This window comes from Propithecus coquereli, unplaced genomic scaffold (genome assembly GCF_000956105.1).
Source record: "Propithecus coquereli isolate 6110/MARCELLA unplaced genomic scaffold, Pcoq_1.0 Scaffold621, whole genome shotgun sequence".
Taxonomy (NCBI): domain Eukaryota; kingdom Metazoa; phylum Chordata; class Mammalia; order Primates; family Indriidae; genus Propithecus; species Propithecus coquereli.
This window is the reverse complement of record NW_012152186.1, coordinates 208,644-214,038: the sequence shown is the minus strand read 5'-3', so window position 1 is coordinate 214,038 and position 5,395 is coordinate 208,644.

The window sequence follows — 5,395 nt, the reverse complement described above, 5'->3', positions numbered from 1 at the left end:
CTCAGCAAAAAAAAAAAAAAAGGCAAATATTTCTTGTAAGGACAGTTTTTTTCCCTATAAGGAGGGTTTGATCACAGATATTTTGCTGGAGTATTCTTAGAGAAAATTGTGGGGCTTGGATAAGCTCTATGAATAGAGAACACATATGTAAATGTAAGCAAGTATTGAGCACCTTCTGTATGCCAGACACTGCACCTGCTGCTTTACTTGTGTAATGGTGCTCATCTCTTCTATGCCTGAGATGTGAGATGCCAAGATTACTGGGGTCGAGGGCAGGAGCAGCGTCTCGTGCCCCTCCCTGCTTAGCAGATGGCAGGGGCTTGCTCTGGCTGCTCAGGTCCTCTTTGTGGCCTGGAGGTGGGTCCTTCGGGAAGCCCCTTCCAGCACTGCCTGGTTCCCTGTCCTTCCACTCTGTCCCTCATTTACATTTTTCATAGTTGCCCCTCTTCTCCTGTGGGAGGGTTCCCCCTCCCGGGGGTGTGCCCACACACTCTTGGCCTTAAAATTGCTTGCTGACTGCAGAGGGCCCGGGATGCTTGCCCGGAGTCTGTTCTTCCTCACCTGGGGCTCCTTCCAGACTGGGATGAGCTGGCTCTCCCTGGTCACCCTTGCTTGGTTCAGAAGGAAATTCCTGGCCCATCTCGGCCTGGCACCCAGGGTCACCTTGAGCAGAGTGGGCTTGCAGTGATGGGATGTAAGGCTGCGCCTGAGGCTTCAGCTCCTCGACAGGAGAGAAGGCAGTGGGGAGAGGGATGAACAGACTGGCAGACAAGCAAGAACGAGAACACAAGAGAGAGGAGGCCGAGGGGTCGGGCGGAAGCAGGTACATGGAGCAGGGAGGGCAAGTCCAGAGTGAGGCTGGTGGGGGTGGTATCCTTTCTCCTTGAATTTCAGCCTTTCTTGTGGATGTGTAGTGTTTCTTGTGTGATCTTACTCACATTTTCCTGATGATTAGTGAGGCTGAGTTCCTATTCACATATTTTCTGGCCTTTTTTTTTTTTTTTTTGAGACAGAGTCTTGCTCTGTTCCCCAGGCTAGAGTACAGTGGTGTCAGCCTAGCTCACAGCAACCTCAAACTCCTGGGCTCAAGTGATCCTCCTGCCTCAGCCTCCCAAGTAGCTGGGACTACAGGTGCCACTACGCCTGGCTAATTTTTTTGTTTTTTTTAGTTGCCCAGCCAATTCTTGTTCAATTTTTTTTTTTTTTAGTAGAGATGGGGGTCTTGCTCTTGATCAGGCTGGTCTTGAACTCTTCACCTCAAGTGATCCTCCTGCCTCGGCCTCCCAGAGTGCTGGGATTACAGGCGTATTTGGATTTCCTCTTTATTAAAGTATCTAAGTCATGACCACTTTTCTACTTTGTTGTCAGTCTTATTGATTTGTAGGATTTTCAAAAATATTCTGGATATAATTTCTTTGTCAGTTTTATGTGTTATATCTTCCCCAACTCTGCAGTTTGCCTTCACCCTCTGCTTCCTCTTATTCATTTATTTATTTTAGAGACAGGGTTTCGCTGTGTTGCTCAGGCTGGAGTGCAATGGCCATTCACAGGTGCGATCATGGTGCATTACGGCCTCGGACTCCTGGGCTCAAGCGATCCTCCTGCCTCAGCCTCCCAAGTAACTGGGACTACGGGTGTGGGCCCCACGCCTGCTTTGCCTCTACTCTCTTAATGTTACTTTTGGTTGAACAGAACTTTGTGATTTTAATGCAGTCAAATTAGTGATTTTTTTGGTCCTGTCTAAAAATGTTGTACCCTTCCATTCGCAATAGTCAAAAGATGAAAACAACCTAAATGTCCAGCAATGAATGAATAGAAAACAAATTATGATATTTTCATACAATGAGAGGTTATTCAGCCATAAAAATGAAGTACTGATACATGCTATCTGTGACATGGATAAAACTTGAAACCTTAAGTGAAAGACTTCAGGCACAAAAGGCTGCATACGTATTTTATGATTCCATTTTTATGAAATGCTCAGAACAGGCAAATCCATAAAGACAGAAAGCAGATTAGCGGTTGTCAGGGCTGGGGAGAGGAGATGTGGGGAGAGACTGCTTAGTGGGGAGGGGATTTCCTTGGTGGGGTGATGAAACTATCCTGGAACTAGACAGAGGGGGTGGCTGCACAACACTATAAATGTGCTAAATTCCATGGAATTGCTCACATTTTTACATCAGGCAAATTTTACCTCAACTTTTAAGAAGAGTAAAAAACATTGTGCCCAAATGCTGGAGTGAAGAGAGTATTCTAGACCCCATTTTTAAAAGCTTTATTGTGTGGTCTCTTGTGTTTGGTGACAGCCTGGATTGATTTTGTGTGGTGTGAGGTGTCTGCCTGCTTTTAGCTGACATTATTGGGTGAGTGCTAAGTCCTGTGCACAGTGCCAAACACTTTTCATGTTGGGTACCTGACCCTCACAACCACTATGTGAGGGAGGTTTTATTTCGTTATCATTATATTTTTTAAGATAAGGAGGTTATGAAACGTGTCTGAGGTTTCCATGGAATAGGGAGGCAGCCCTGATGGTTTGGTGTGGGCTGGGCTGCTGGCTGCTGCTGGGGTAAGTCTCTTCTTGTCTCTGGGCCTTGGTCTTCCCACCTGTGACAGGAGGAGCTCGAGCCTGTGCAGGGCATCCAGGCTGCTGGTGGCTGCGCGCCATTCCAAGCTCCCAGGCACGTTCTGAGCCGCGGCGGCTGAGGCTGAGCTCAGAGGGGTACCTGGTCACTTCTGAGCAGCTGGACACTCCGCAGAAGTCTGGGAGTCTTCAGACCCTTCCCAGATAGTGGACCCTGGGTGCCCCTGGGCAAGCTAACGAATCTCGTGAGTCCCAGGTTCACTCTTTTAGCCTCTATGATGGGGGTTAGACTAGCCCCCACCTCAGTGTTAGGAATGATCATCTGTTGTCACCGGAGCTCAGGATATGGTGGCATGAATTTAAGATGATTTTTGTTACTATCGTGAGTGAGTGGTTCCTCCCCGATGAGGCAGGAACACTGCAGTGGAGAAGGTGGAGGTGGTCAGGCACATCCCCGATAGCGTCTGCGAGCCTCGCCCAGCGCCCCCCCCCGAAGGCGGTGGCCCTCTCAGGCCCACACCGAGTGGCAAGACTGATAAGCCCTCTGGGGACTCGCACAGGGAGGAAGGGTTGGAAATATCAGCCTCCAAAAATCCACTTACCTTCAAAAAAAGCAGCTTATGAAACAGAGTTATTAAAATTTAAAATGAGGAGAAATGTAGAGGTGTGGGTCTCAGCAGAGAAGAGTCTGAGGCCGTGCCCTGCAGTGAGTGGACAGAGGTTGGCCCTGGCACTTTGTTGCTCAGGTGACAAGGTAAGAGCTTAGAGCTAGGCCTCGCTTAGAGACCACCTGCTCTGAATCCTGTTACTGGTGGGGAAACCGAGGTCCAAAGTCGGGCCTGCTGACCCTCAGGCCAGGGTGTGACAATGAGGTCTCATTTCTATAGTGCTGATAAGGTCGACAAACATGGACACTGAGGTGCTGCCAATGAGGGTGACACTGGGATCCAGACCACTGCTCTGTGCACAGTCCTGTGTCCGAGCCCTGCCAGGGCAGCCTGAGGGACACACCCAGGAACTGCATGGGCTGGGATCTCCCTGCACGTTTCACGGGTTCTAGTGCTCTATACTTTTAACCATAGTCAGAAAAACAAACAACTAATACTCTTGTGAAGTTTACTGGGAAGAAGCTGGCCCTGAGCGGGTATCTGGGAGAACGGTGGGATCCTCCAAGTCTGAACCTTCCCCTGGCTCAGAGATGGCCAGCCTGGAGCCCCAAGGTTCTGCCCAGTGGGGCAGCAGCATGGCCAAGGAGTCAGAGGAGGGAGGCCTGAGTCATAGTCCTGGTCCATGTGTCTGGTCACCCGAGGATTCTCAGTGCCCCTGTTTGTGAGGCCTCCGTGACCACAACTGGCCAGGCTCCCCATCCCCATCTGCCCCACCCTCCTACCATCATCTCTGCCCCTGCACCCTCATTTCCATCCCAGGGACCCTGCTGGGAAGGGTGGGAGAACTCACAAACCTTTTGATTATACATAAAATCAAAACATACAAGACTAGGATAAAGGCTCGCAAAATCTGTAACAGAGGGTAACTATCCCGCACAAATACATGTAAACCATCAAAGGAGGGCAGAGAACCCATAAGGAAAATGCGAAGGCAATTCTTAGACACTGGCAGATCATTACATGATACAGTTATCTCGCTCAGCAATAATCAAAAAATGCAGCCTAGAACAAGACACCATTTCCCTTTTTTGAAATTTTGGAACAATTAAAATAAAATCAATGCTATACAGCCCCCCGCAAGGCAATGCATCTGATGGTAGCGGCTGAGACATTTCAAATGCATGTGCCCTTCACCCTGGTAGGGTCAACCCACAAATCTGTCCTGCAAAATATACGTTTGTGTCAGTGTCAGTCCAAGACGGCTACTTTCAGCAGTGAAAATGTTTATCCCTTAGTCAAGTGGTTAGGTTCTGATGCATTTGGCATGCTTGGGAAAGATTTGGAAATAGATACTGGAGACTGTTAACTTCAGTCACTTCCTGGGGAAGCCTGGGTAGGGTGGGTGGGGTGATTTTTTAAAACAATTTTATTGAGATATAATTCACATACCATAAAGTTTATCCATTCAAAGTGTACAATTCAATGGTTTTTTCGTATATTCAAAGAGCTGTGCAACCATTGATTACCACAGTCAACTTTAGAACATTTTCATCATTTCCTCTTAAAAAACCCATATCCATTAGCAATCGCTCCTTGCTTCCCCCTAACCCTCCCTGCCCTAGGAAGCCACTAATCTACTTTCTGTCTCTATGGATTTGCCTATTTTGGAAATCTTACATAAATGGAATCATGTATTATGTATGTTTTCAAGGTTAATTCATGTGCCATTACTTCATTCCTTTTTATGGCTGAATAGTATTCCATTGCATCGGTTATACCTTATTTTATTCACCCATTCATCAGTTGATGTACATTTGGGTTGTGCCCACTTTCGTCTATTAGGAATAATACTACTAAGGACATATAAGTCTTCGTGTGGACAAACGCTTTCATTTCTTTTGGCTATGTATCTAAAAGGGAGATTACTGGGTCGTACGTTAACTCTGTTTAACCTTTTGAGGAAATGCCAGACTATTTCCTAAGTAGCTCGCACCTTTTTATATCCCCAGCAGCAGTACATAAAGATTTCAATTTCTCCACGTCCTCGCTAACGCTTGTTGTTTTATCTTCTTGATTATAGCCAAGAAGATATAGCATCCTGTTGTGGTTTTGATTTACATTTTTCCCTAATGACTAATGATGTTGAACATCTTTTCATGTGCTTATTAGCCATTTGTATATATTCCTTTTTTTTTTTTTTTTTTTT